At 30.7% G+C, this 14,631-nt stretch overlaps 1 protein-coding gene and 1 long non-coding RNA gene across 15 annotated transcripts in view; one reads left to right on the top strand and one right to left on the bottom strand.

The window, feature by feature from the left end:
* Nucleotides 1–4,244, bottom strand: part of LOC146997696 (inositol polyphosphate-5-phosphatase A-like) — a 110,400-nt gene extending 106,156 nt beyond the window's left edge. For 2 of the 4 annotated variants that reach the window (XM_085815480.1, XM_085815483.1), the window contains exon 1: nt 4,088–4,244. The gene's annotated coding sequence lies outside the window, so the exon portion shown is untranslated. Of the gene's footprint in view, nt 1–3,857; nt 3,890–4,087 lie in introns of those variants that run through there. The other 2 variants (XM_085815481.1, XM_085815484.1) reach the window with 2 other exon arrangements.
* The window catches only part of LOC146997695 (uncharacterized), a 47,754-nt gene that overhangs the window by 379 nt on the left and 32,744 nt on the right, over nt 1–14,631 (top strand). For 5 of the 11 annotated variants that reach the window (XR_015040785.1, XR_015040786.1, XR_015040781.1 and 2 more), the window contains exon 1: nt 4,509–4,665. The exons of 1 other annotated variant lie outside the window; for it this stretch is intronic. This is a non-coding gene — a long non-coding RNA (uncharacterized LOC146997695). Of the gene's footprint in view, nt 1–14; nt 45–2,444; nt 2,598–4,499; nt 4,666–14,631 lie in introns of those variants that run through there. 5 more of the 11 variants (XR_015040784.1, XR_015040782.1, XR_015040783.1 and 2 more) reach the window with 3 other exon arrangements.

Here is a 14,631-nt window from a genome sequence, read left to right as displayed (position 1 = left end):
TTCTCCCAATTTCGCACCTAATCTTCGTCATGATTAAGCATTTGGTACAACTCTAATATATGCCCTAATTTCACCAAATGTGGCGATATGTGTTCTGCGATGGTTTTTGGCGCGATTTCGTGTTCTATGGCAACCCTGTTGACGTTGAAAAATCTTTCGCTGGAGCTCGTTGGTTCGCCTCTGTGTCTGAGAAGATGGGAGGGAAAGATAAAATGGTAGTTGTTGAATTGAAGTTCGGCAAAAGGAAATATGATTGTGGCTATCCTGTTGAGGGGTAGTGGGTATTTGGAAGTGTGGAAAGACGGTCTGGGAGATTATTTTTAATGGCACTGCATGATAGAAGTAGGGATTTGTGATTTTATTTATTTGTGAACCATAGTATAAATTTTCTGGATAGTGTGTCTGGCTGTCATGTAAATACGATAGTGATTACGTGGCGGCATGTTAAAGGCGGTATGAAATTTATATTTCTGCTATTCGAAAACGCATTAATTCATGGTAAGTGCATTTTATTTTATCCTTGTTCTTATTTTGTAGAATGTTATGTTCATTGGTTCTTTAGTATGAATTACTGTCGTTATCGTTGTTTTTTTAAATTGTTTGAAATTTATTTTAGTTTATTTTGTTGTTTAGTGTCTAGACTGTACAATTCGTAGATGTTTTTTAAAGTTGAAACAGAACTCTGTGTACATGGTATTATTTGAAATTTATTGTTGTTACAACTGGAACATATTCATATATAACATATTTATATGGCGCATATTGTATAATATATGTTATCAAATGTGGACTTTAAATAAAATTTTTAGAGTCCACATTAATAACATTGCAACAGCAAAAATTGCAAATATGGTGCAAGTTAGATCATTTTTAAATGCATATATTTATATTAATTGCACTAATTGTATATGTTTATTATATGAATATTTTAAATGTCTGTTTTATCATTCAATATTAATATATTTATGAACATTTCTGTTTTGATTGTTCTGTTCAATGTATCTTTGATTTTAATTTCACTTTTAAATTTTAGCACCATAATTTTATCAAAGTCTTCTGAAATTTAGTCACAATTTCACTCAATCAAATCTAACAGTGTAGTTCACAGATGCAGCATAAAAACTATGTCAAATAACAGTCACTAAGGTGTATGGATTAGGTTTTTCATGCCATCTGTTTTGTTTATTTCATGCTTATGACTGCATAAGAAGACTTACATGAAACAAATGTGTCACAAGCAGTGACACTGAGATGTTGTTTCACATAAAACTGAGAAGTACAGCACTAATTAGCACTGTAATTGTTAAAGAAAGTATCCTAGCTTTTAAAAAGCTTTGTTGCATGTAATGTGAACTTAATTACTTTATCATTTTAAGAATAAGAAGGGTTTGTGTGTTTATTTAATTCATAATGCAAAGCATGCAAGGGGTGGCTGAAAAAGGCATGCTTTCGTGAATAATTTCTAGGGCAATTAGGCTCATATTTACATCACTTAAGGAAAACCATGAAAATGTCACAAAATTCACAAAACACATGCGAAAAAAAATAACCTGCACAGCCAGCTCATTTTTCAGGATTTGAGCCGAGATTTAACTACCACTATTCAGCCTTCTGAATTACTCGTAAGACTAAATATGTAATATGATGTAATAAAAAGTTAACTGTGTGTTGTGTGGCAGGATTGCTTTCTCAAGTATCAAGGAAGGAAATACTATTCTTTTCTAAATCTATTCTTTTTTTTTTTAAGTGTTTGGTCACAGTATTATTCATTACATGTACTTTCCATAATTCATATAGAATACTAATATTTCTACTACAAGTGTCTTTTTTTTTTTTTTTTTTTAAGTGTTTTGCTTGTTGATATTCTCAAAATTGTATCTGATAATTAGTATAGTAACAGGTATAAATACAATAGACGTATATAATCAATCAGGAGTGGCCACAACTGCATATTTACATTATTCTAAAATAGGTGAAGTAGGTTTCAGGCAACAAGAAATGTGGATTCCAAACAATCATTCAGTGACAATGTTAGTTCAATAAGAGCTATGTGCCTGTAATAAATTACTGAATGCATGACTTTTAATACATCCATTTTACATAAACAGTTTTTCAGTATTATTTTTTTTTAATTTACTAGCGGTACAACTCTAATATATGCCCTAATTTCACCAAATATGGCGATATGTGTTCTCCGCTGGTTTTTGGCGCGATTGCGTGTTCTATGGCAACCCTGTTGACGTTGAAAAATCTTTCGCTGGAGCTCGTTGATTCGCCTCTGTGTCTGAGAAGATGGGAGGGAAACATAAAATGGTAGTTGTTGAATTGGAAGTTCGGCAAAAGGAAATATCATTGTGGCTATCCTGTTCAGGGGTAGTGGGTATTTCGAAGTGTGGAAAGAGGGTCTGGGAGGTTATTTTTAATGGCAGTGCATGATAGAAGTAGGGATTTGTGATTTTATTTATTTGTGAACCATAGTATAAATTTTCTGGATAGTGTGTCTGGCTGTCATGTAAATACGATAGTGATTACGTGGCGGCATGTTAAAGGCGGTATGAAATTTATATTTCTGCTATTCGAAAACGCATTAATTCATGGTAAGTGCATTTTATTTTATCCTTGTTCTTATTTTGTAGAATGCTATGTTCATTGGTTCTTTAGTATGAATTTCTGTCGTTATTGTTGTTTTTTTAAATTGTTTGAAATTTATTTTATTGTTTAGTGTCTAGACTGTGCAATTCGTAGATGTTTTTTAAAGTTGAAACAGAACGCTGTGTGCATGGTATTATTTGAAATTTATTGTTGTTACGTTATTTTATTAAAGCGAGGAGTGCGTAGATCGTAGATTCCTTCCTTGCCTAAATTGTGCAATTCGTAGAATTTTTTTTAAGTTTAAACAGGATGCTGTGTACATGGTATTCTTTGAAATTTATTGTTGTTATGTTAATTTATTAAAGCGAGGTCTGCGTAGTTTGTAGATTCATTCATTGCCTACATTGTGCAATTCGTAGATTTTTTTTAAGTTAAAACGTGTCGTTGTGTACGTGGATTCTTGTCAAATATTTTTGGTTAGAAACTTTACGTTTTTGCCATATAAATATGTTATATATGGCGCATATTGTATAATATATGTTATCAAATGTGGACTTTAAATAAAATTTTTAGAGTCCACATTAATAACATTGCAACAGCAAAAATTGCAAATATGGTGCAAGTTAGATCATTTTTAAATGCATATATTTATATTAATTGCACTAATTGTATATGTTTATTATATGAATATTTTAAATGTCTGTTTTATCATTCAATATTAATATATTTATGAACATTTCTGTTTTGATTGTTCTGTTCAATGTATCTTTGATTTTAATTTCACTTTTAAATTTTAGCACCATAATTTTATCAAAGTCTATGGCGCATATCGATGTGTACATGGACAAAGTCAAGAGAGTGTGCAGTGCCAAGTTTGTGCAATATTGGGATGTTTTTTTAAGTGAAAATAGGTCGATGTGTACATGGATACCAAGTTTGTGCAATTTTTTTACTTGCCATTTTCAAGTTGGCAATTTTGAGAAACACGCAGAGATTCTGCACTTTCCCAGTTTGTCGCCAAGGGCTCTCCTAGGATTTTACCCAAATTTTAATTAACATAATCTAATATTTTAAAGTTGCAGTTGCATAACATTATGGGGAGAAACGTATTCATGGAAAGGTTGTTTCACATTATGGAAAGCTTCTATCAATCAACTTTTATTTATTTTTAATTAAAACAAATTTTAAGACTATTTAACAGGAAGCGAGAAATAAAATGGAACGGATCACAGGATAAATAGTAGCATTTAGGCTGATTAGCATACCTCAGCTAAATATCCACTGTATCCTTAATTCTTACTCATCTATTACAATATAAATATACCTAATATTAAAAGTTTCAAAAACAATATTATAATTAAACTGCCTTGGACTAAATATCTCACAAGATTAATAAAGTTCTGCTTCAAGTAAGAGAAAAGCAGTTATGTAATTAATTGATAATACTGTATTATATTCTACAAGACATCTTTGTTGGTTTTTCAAGAGGATTTACCTTTCGAATTCTACCCTGCTTCAGAAAATATGTTAGTGTCAAAAGCTGTTAAATACACGATTTTAAAAGTTAGTTCTTTGGCGCAGCTACAAACAGCGAATCAAGTTGCAACGCAGTGTTGCCAAATCGCGCAATTTTTGACAAAACTATGCTGCCAAAATTTATCTGCTTGCGATTTTGGGAAATTTTCACTGCTCTTTTTTCTTAAATGCACATATGTTAAAATAACTTTTATATTAAAATTAATTTATAATAAAAAGATTTTTCCCCCAGATGGTATAGTGTTTAGGAGCCACTCGAATTTTTCATGTTTTAATTTCTTCAAATATAATATATACTCTAATATTTGGTGGCAACATTTTGAAAAGTGAAACGGACATTTATATTCATTCAACGCAAAATTGCAAAACGAAAACAATCGTCCTTTAGGGACAAAGCCTCTTTGGACTAATAATTTAATATGTTCATGATAATGTAAAATTATTATGGCAACAGTGATGTTTTATTTACATATGCTTTGAGCGGTTTAAATACGAAAATTGATTAGAGCCACTCCGAGTAAGTTGTTCATAAGACAAGTAAGTTTAATTATTTTTTACCCTACTGTCTAGAATTTCTGCATGATTAAAAGAATATAATTAAACCAGATTTCAGTTGAACAGTTGAACCTTTATTTACTATCATTTTTCTTATCATCACTAAATACTTGTTTTATTCTTTTAATATTTATTTCGATTCCGCTATGTTTATCTTGAAAAACAGCATAAGTTAAAACTATACTTGAAAGTTATTTTGTACATTAAAAACTTCATAGTGACTTGCAATTAAGTTTCAAATATGAATATTTCTCGCATTTCTAAAATTCCTTTAACCTGCAAAATTGTATTTTTTTTTTTTTTTTTTTCGTTATGAAATGCTTTTTTAGAAATATTTATTTTTGGTTTTCATCCGCAGAGAACCCGTTGGCGCCGTTGCACTTTTACTCGCCAAGCTAGCGGTTTAGCGACGATGAGCCGAGCCGTAAACGTTATATTCTGTAAACGTGATTTTTACTGCATGTAAATTCAAGTTAGCAGACAAAACAATATATTAAGCATATGGTAGTAAAAATTCACAGATAATAAGCATGTAGATGTAAAACTAACCGGTTAAACGTGATATACGATAATAAATTTGTATTAAATTCAAGTTAGCAGAGAAAAGAATATATTAAGCATAAGACAATATATAAGCATTTATAACGGAAATAAAAATTCATTTAATAAATATAAATTAGTATTAATATACTGAAATTAACCGGTTAAATGTGATAAGCGAAAAAAAAATTGTCTTAAATTCCATTTAACACAGAAAACAATATATTCCTTACACCAGCAGTGGTTTGCTAATTTTGATGACTATGGTGATACATCAAACTATTCTGTCATCTTAGATAATCAATAATATTTTTTATTTCAATTTAATCATCTATTTATGTCACACCTGCCATCCTCTGAAAGGTTATTGTTAGAAAAGCATTAACAATATATTACCTTTTAAAATTTTACACTATAAAAATTGATTTATTCTCATAATTTTAGATGACAATAAACAATAATAAAAATAAAAGCATTACTTAGTTATTTAAAATGCACATGCACATTTTTGCGGCCTACGGAAACAAATTATTTTAGAGGTTGGAAACCTCATAGTTCTTAGAGCTGTTAATAATTAAGAACACAATGTAAACAGCCATGTTACAAATTAGCATTCACCACCGTATTTTCTTCCTTTCATCCCGAACCGAGAACCGGCATCTATCTACGAAAATCTGCAAATGCGAATAACGACAGTGATAATTCAACAAAATGAACGCAAGAGGAATGGTTGCAAACTTCAAACAAGTGAATAGGATAAATCTGCTGGGTTACCAGATTTAAACTATTATCGCCAAAGTTGGCGATGTTTACATTTACCGGGTTCTCTGTGGAAGTGCTTCCTTTATTTTGTGTAAATCATTTTATTTTTTACGTAAGAGTTTATGAAATTTAATAATCATTTGTGTTAAATATCGCTGCCTCAGCTTGGCGACATGTTTGAGCAATAACTTGCGGATTCACGTGAAAGTATTGCAATGATCGGTAGTTAAAAGTGAAAATCAAATGCAGATATTTAATTAAATTAATCTAATTTGGAGACTTTAATACGTGGCTTGCCAAATTTTTTTTTAATGATAAAACTATAAACTGATGCAGGTATTTTCATAATAGCTTACTATCGAATGAATACTTAGCAGAGACTTTCAGTTTTTATTCCTTGCATACAATTTTTTCCATCTCTTTATATTTTCTCATATAAACAATAAAATTTTACGAATTAAATTCTTTAAAATTTTTTAAAGAATTTAATTCGTATTTACAACTCATTGAGGCATTAATTTTAAAATCCTATGCCTTAATGCAATCGGACACAGTAAGTCAGCATTATTACTACAGGAAATATAAATGATAATGCTTGATAAAACTTTGGTTGAAAAATGGGAGGGTTTTTCATTTTCGAAGGAAAGGCTAATCTTTGGAATATGGTAACAGGTATTTTGGCGACATTTTGGTAAGGCGATAAAGGTTACTAGCTAGGGCTTTAGCAATGTACGTGGATAAAGTCAAGAGTGTGTGCAATGCCATTTTTGTGCAATTCTGGGATGTTTTTTTAAGTGAAAATAGGTCGACGTGTACATGGATATCGTGTATGTGCAAATATTAAAAATGCTGCAAGCAGTGGGCGATTCTGCACTTTTTCCCAATTTCGCACCTAATTTTCGTCATGATTAAGCACTTTTGTTCCATAAAAGTTCGAGCATATGCGTAATTCGGCTAGCAGATTGTTGGAACAAATGTTGAGAGGGGGGGGAAAGTGCTTTTACTTCGAGAAAACAAAATGGCGTCCAAAAAAAAAAATGACTAGCAGGTTGCTGTAGCAGGGTTGGTCGCCAAAAAGTCGTTAAGTTACCATAATCCAAAGATCAACCAGATGTTTTTGAAAAATGAGGGGTTTTAAAAACTAAACATTGCTAAAATATATGGACTGATTTGTGTTGGGCTGCCATCTAGTTTAAATAAAGAAGGTTCAGATTAATCTATAAATCCTTTTTCATTTAGTTTTCTGCCATCTAGTTTAAATAAAGAAGGTTCAGAGTAATCTATAAATCATTTTTCATTCAATTTTTCTGTGCCTACAGAAGGAAATTTTTAGATGTGCCCAGACCAGGCACACCGTACCGCAAAGGGTTAACTCCGATAATGAATAATCATGATGTCATCAGATCCTCTTTTTGATCTTTTTGACTTGAACTTGATTAATTCTTAATAAGCCATTTTTTTAAGAAGTTTTATTTCTTTACAATTACAACCTGATAATCGTTAAAAACTAATTTAAAGTATTTTTCATTTTTAACACTTGCAAATAATATTACAAATTGGCTATATGCCAATACTGAAGCCTGCCAATATAAATGAGCATGAATTCTATACAATTATACGACTAAGATCTACATTTAGGAAATAATAATATTGATCATTATTTTTTGTAATAATCTGCATAGAAATGCTGGTCACTAAATCTCTTAACATCAGAAAAACTGATATTTTATTGTTAGTCTGATCCGAATGCAGACATTTCGTTCTTCGCTTTGTGTATGGCCCCTGAATATGCCCATGGGTTATTTGAAATAATTGATTTGTGAATTATAGATTATTGATGTTTCTTTAAATACTAAGTGCAGATAAGCTGAAAGAAATGAATAATTTATTATTTATTATGAAGCACAATAAGTAGCACACACAACACAACAATAGCTAGAAATTACTCAAAGAAATGCAGATATTAAGTATTCCTTCTTAGTATGCAAAATATATTGTGAAGTTTCTCAAATACCTGTCAGGGTGGACCCTAACTTAAAATTCAGCTAACTGCTAAATATCATAGCTGATTCATGACTGAACTTTCAGGCTTTCTGATCTGTGTTTATGTACAGTGGACATGGGCTCTGAAATATCTTAAAGAATTGGCTTTCAGGGTTCGTATGGTCCTTAAAAGTCCTTAAGTTTTTTTGAATCGATTTTTGGTCCTTAAAAGTCCTTAATTTCGACCAAAATCGAGAGAAGGTCCTGAAATTTAATCTGAAATTTCTGTCTGTTTTTATGACTGCCATTTTGAGTGTGAATTAATATTTTGGAGGAATATTTTTGGAGCTGATAATCTTTTGGTTATCTTTTGAATGGGTTCATGGGTTATAATTTGTTCCTATTTCTAATATAAATAGTGGGATACTCAAGTTTCTGAGCACGAAGTGAAACATAAGCATTTCGAAATTATTTCATTTTTTATAATGAAGAGTTCTTAAAGAACTTTTCACTTTTTGGGGATGTGAATTTTTTTATTAAATGGTTCTAAATTTGCCGATTTATCAACATTTTGGCGATTTTAAGATCAGTTTCTATAGAAAATTTTTATTTCCGAGATCTGGGAATTTTTCAATGATATTTTTCAGAACATTGTAACATTGATAAATTTCATTTAAATAATGGTAATATTTTGGAATTGTATTTAAGAAATAACATTAAAATAAAGCATTTGTATTTTTCGCTGTCATATTATAAAGTTCCATTTTGGCCACTTATTATGCAATATTTTTGAATGTGAAAAATAAGCAAGGTATAATGCTGTAAAGCACCTTTTCTGAAACATTTCTTAGCAAAAGCAAAATAGCTATGTAATTAATTAAAAATCTATTTTAAAATTTTTTATGGTATTTATCGAGTTTTTCCCATGTAATTGTCTCAGAGTATTCAGAATTCTCAGAATATGCATCAGTTTTCTCCAGAGCTTAATTTGCGACCAAGCCCACAGGAGCCCAGCTCCGGTACTTCTTAGTTTTGCAGTTAAATCATAATTCTACCCGGAGCCCTACACTTTTATGTACCTGAGCAAAATTTCAGTAGAAATTACATCTTGAAAATTTTATTTTTACTAATAAAATTATATTAAAAATCATATTAAATTTTAATTTATCTCTTCATATTTTGTTAAATTTTAACTTGCACTATTTACCGTATTTGACGGCATGTAAGACACACTGGCATATAAGACGCACCCTTATTTAGAAGGCCACACACATGTAGATGTAGAAAAAGTTATGTGTGTCTAGATCTTTATCCGGGCTAAAAATAGCATTCAGTATTGAAAGTGTCCTTCATGGATAAGATGCAGGTAACTTTTTTGAGACCAAATTTAGGAAAAAAAGTGTGTCTTATATGCCGTCAAATACGATAATTATTTTAAGCATTGATTAGTGAATTATTTAATTTTTTAATTATTAATGATTTTATTAGTCATGCTGTTACAGAATTGGTAGGGGTAATTTTGCTTTAGGATTTTAGACATTGCAGCTTGGAAAGTTTAGAAAGATATGAAGGCAAGATTGATAGACCCACGATTACAGAAGATTCCAAAAAAATGTGACAAAATGAAAAATGTCTCGATGGTATTAACACGCAGTTTCTTACTTTATGGAGAACGTCTGGAAGAAAAGTGAAAACATTGGTTTTATAGTTGAAAGTTTTACTTCTGATACTAGAATCTTCTTAACATTTTTATCTTCCTTTATTTTCTCTACTTCTCATTAGACATGAGCATGGAGAATATCAGAAATGCTTCTAATCTTATCATATGGACAGGCATTATAGAAAATGTTTTTTACTAATAAAGAAATTGAAAACTGACAATTTAAAAGATTCATCTAATATGTCTTAATGCATCATATACATGGCTGGCACTAAGCATTTTCTCACCTGATGTAGTTTCTGTGGATCTTAAATACTGCTTCCAGTGCCTGTTCTAAATGCTAAAAGTTTTGCCATTTCTAGATTTTGTTGCTCGGTGTGTCAATAAATTCTGAAAATTATGCCACATCAGCTCTGTAACCGAACCTTATCATCTATATTTCATATTTCTTCTGAATGTTCATATTACTAAAGAAATAAAATTAGCTGCTTTTTCTATACATTCTAAATGTATTTATTTTATTTAGAATAACAGAAATCTTTAATTAAATCTAAAAATTCTAAAATGAAAAGGAAATGGAGAAGAAATAAACTGAATACATAAAGAGAAAGAAAATTATTCTTCAAAGATATGTACAGTTATTATTATGTAACTTACCCAGTTGTTTACAATTTCAGCCTTTACTCTAATTTCCCATTTCTATTTCCTTACCAGAATGCAAATCACTTAGACAGTTTTTAAACTGAGGTTTTTGGAATGTAAGACAAGAGTGTTTCTGACCTCCACTTGCTCCCTGCATTAGTTCCTGCCAGCTCTCATAATTTGTAATTATTTGTCTTTGCATTACCGTTGCCGACATTTGAGTTTGTTACAACGATAGAGTGAGTTAAATGAAATTAAGTTGCATAGTCTTTGACCGCTAGTTGATATTTTTAGTTTGAATTTGACTCTTCTTGTTTAATTACATTACCACGAGCTGCAGTTGATTTTGTTAGCATAAGAACATGCCTCTATGTCTAAGTTCTTTTTAAATAAGAAGCTTATTTAAACCTTTGTCTGACTTTGTAGTTACTTTCAGACACAGCAATAATTTGCTTCACAACTGTCAGGGGTTTGGGGGCTATTTAACTTTTACCAGATCAAATAAACCCTCATAAGTACATTGTGGAGAGGTTGACAGGTTAGGAGATAAAACACGCAGAAACTAGTGAGGACATTCTTTCGCATATTGAGACAAATTTATAATTGTTAGTAAAGATTGTTCAAGAGAAGGAAATCGATATAAATTACTCAAAATGTCTGGGAAGGCTTCAAATTAAAAAGATGCATAACTATTTTGTTGAGTGTTGTTGCTACAAAATATAAATGGTTTTGTAGCTTTTAATGTGTAATTATCCTAATATTGTTTTAGAATCAATGTCATAAATTATAGGTATTTTAAACTGTGAAATTTCATGAGATTGTGATTTTACTAGGGCCTTTTTTAACAAATATTGTTAAAAAATAAATAAAATTTAATAGTGACCATGTAAATCCATAATGACTGAGGTTATCTAATACCTAATTTAATTACTTATAACTAACTGCTTACCTTTAAAAATTATCTCTGCATATTAAAGCGAGTTATTGCCTTTCATTAACCCTTACCGTGATCACAACATAAAACACAAAAATGTAAAAACTTATGTAAAACTTATTCTTTGCATCTAGTGACACTTAAAATACTGAAAAATAACTTATCACCTCTGATGCTTTATTGGCTTATTAGAACCTTAAAGTATATTATCTGAGTCGCAACCCCTGAAACTCTACATGAAATTATGACAGTAACTGCGTCAGACGGAGCCCAGCTAACTTTCAGAACCTGCCAACCGTTCCTACATCAGGCCTCTCAGGTTTGTTTTGATCAGCAGGTCTCTTTCTAGGCAATGACAACAACCAGTCTTTTGTTATGAATCATGCTGATTATGATTTCATTTTAACCTATGCCCCTTGACATAAAATCTGTTTACTGTTTATTAAATCTCTAGACTGAGTGAGTATGTTACAAAATGAAACATTAATAATAATAAAAACATAAAGCTAACTATTTGTAAAACATAAATAAAATGCCACTTATCTTCTTTCAAATATGTCCAATTATTATAAGTGTAAAATATTTAATGCTACTTGATAAATTCCATAAAGTTAATTTTATTCTCACACTTATTAATTATAATGTTAATTAAGCTATGCTTAATAATAATGCATCCTACTTACGGATCTATATATTATTTATAGGATGGTGTTACAAAAGTGAAGTTCAGGCATAGATAATATTTTTAATTGAATTTATTCAGTTCCCATTTGTTCATAGGTCCTTAATTTTTTTTCATTAATGGTCCTTAAAAGTCTTTAAAAGTACTTAATTTCCATGTGCAGAAATGTGTACGAACCCTGGCTTTGAAAATGTGTTTTTGCAGATCTCCCATAAAAGCACCAAGTTGACAAGTTCTTATTCCCAAATGGGTAGCAAAAATTGCTGCCAAGGAATAAAGGAAATGAATTATTAAATCAAGTAAACCCCAAAATTATCAGCCTAAAAACAATAAATGAATAGAACACCACAAGAATGCAGAAAAACAAAAAGTGTAATCAGAAAGGATTCAGATGTTTACAAATATTCACAACAGCATTATTCAAGATAAATCTGCTGCAGTTAGTTTGGAACAAATGGGCACCCCATTGTTCTCAGCTACTGTAGCTAAAATAATATTTGAATGTAAGAAACTTTGATTTTCTAAAATATTTGTTTTTTTATTAGTATTTCATATATCTAAGGATGGTCTATTCCTGAAGTTATGTTTATTCCTTGAAACTGTATAAAGATGAAAAAGATAGAGTTTTAATAATAATTTGAAGTAATTATTCTACATAATTTTATTTCATATTTTAACCTGCAGTTTAAATAACAATACATATACTGGGTTTACCTGCCTCTGCAAAATCAACTGATATTTGTATTCAGTGGTATCAAGAATCTGTAAGTGGTAGAAGAACTTTTAAGGTATGTTGGGCAATTGACAACACCATCATAAGCAGTGCTGCAGATCGTGCTAATCTGTTAGAAGAAAATTTTAATTCAACTGATCTTTTTTTTTTTTTTTTTTTTTTTTTTTTTTTTTGCTGGAGGAGTTATTGAGGTAACAATGAATAAAATATAATCAGTTTTAAACTTTGCTGAACCAAACATCACGTCATTAGCAGTTTTAATATTTAATGGGTGAATAAAAGTAATTTTTTATAAGACATATTTTCATTAATTTTTTTTCTACTATTGGTTTAGATGGCATCATAAATCTGAAATGCATTCACCTTTCTATGTCTCTTTATAATTTTACATTTCTAATGTTATGGTCACACTGAATTGAAAAAAATAATAAGCTGTTAAAAACAATTTTCTTGTAAATGATAATCACTTATTTCTGTTTCTTCCTTATGTCTGCATGAGGTTTGGCTCCAGAAGCCATAGAATATAAGAGGGGGAGGGCACATGTATCCTTAAAAAGTAGTCTTTGTAATATTCTGCTGTTGTATGAATTGCTTGCTTTAATAAAATATATTTTGCTGACAGATTGCTGACAAATGCTGATCTCTTAGTGCTTCTGCAGTTAGGGCTGTTTAACATGCATTGGGCATCTGCAACATACTTGTGTCATTTTATTGGATCTTCAGTAGACAATTTGGCTAAGACTAGAATTAGAATGAAAGTTGAATGGATACTTTCTGCTTGACCATTTCCTCACAGAATGCCTGTAGTTTAGAATATGTACTGGTTTTTTTTCTTTTGCACAGTAATCATCTGGGCAGTTCTTTGAGGTGAAAGCCGTATCTCTGTTTGTAATTATTCTAAAAGGATCTCCAAAGATGAATCTTGGGCTGATGTCAGCTTTACTGATACATCTAGACAAACTTTATAAAAGCATCTACAGGGGTCAATTCTTGTTTATAGTAACGGTCCTATAAAATCTTCATGAAGTGTGCTTAAAGGTACATTTTCATTGGTTTCATGCTTCCACCTTTTCCTTGCTTTTTGTTGCATAAAATACAACCTACACAATACACAGTAGCTTGCTGTATTCACTTTTTGAAGGTAGGAATGAAAAAAATCTCTCTTCAGTGTATAGAGTTTGATGCTCTTTCACAGCATAAACTGATATTCAAACTCCTAATGGACTTGAAGTGAATTATTGCTTGGCTGAAGATACTGACAAAGACTTCTGATGGTTAAAATATAACCTTTTTATTAAATCAGATCCTTGAACTGCACATCTCATGTTTAACAAAGTCAAACAATGACTTGTCGCAAGCTATCTTAAAAGTCACATTCAAATTCAAATTAAAACTAATCCAGTAATCAAATATTGCACAATTCATTTAATGGGAAGTTGGCTCAAACTTCTCACCAGCATAAAAATTTAAATGTCAGCAGTCACAATCCAAAGCCAGAGACTTTGGATTGTGATCTTATCTGAGATAGTGAGATAGATATAATAATAAATTACTGAGATAGTGAAATCTAGTAAATGTGGCCTCGAGAAGCAGAAACAGGCTTTGTCTTAAAATCTGTAATCCTCAAGTTTTCTCGAACTAGTTTGCATTCTGATAGGGAAATGAAAAGGAGAAGTGTAAATTTCTAAATCATAACTGGTTAAATTTACGTTCTTGTGTAGCATGAAATTTTTGGCTAAATAATTTTTGGCATAGGCATTCCAGGCATGATTCTAATGCTAGAATGACATATGAATGTAGAAGAGGATTACTTTTAAAGGGACAGAAGTTAATTGACTTCAGAAAACTTTTTTAAATGTTGCTATACTGTCCATGCTTCGTAGCTATAGCTGTCCAGTCAATTTTTTAAATCACTATGGAATAGCTTTTGCCTACATTTTGTCAGGTATTGAAAACAAACTTGTGTATTTTGTTTGTTACTAAATATAAGAAAATGCATCCTTATTAGATTC

Source organism: Stegodyphus dumicola, chromosome 4, assembly GCF_044657685.1.
Source record: "Stegodyphus dumicola isolate Sdum_Otavi_A_Nest chromosome 4, ASM4465768v1".
Lineage (NCBI taxonomy): Eukaryota > Metazoa > Arthropoda > Arachnida > Araneae > Eresidae > Stegodyphus > Stegodyphus dumicola.
This window is presented reverse-complemented; position numbering and strand designations above follow the sequence as displayed.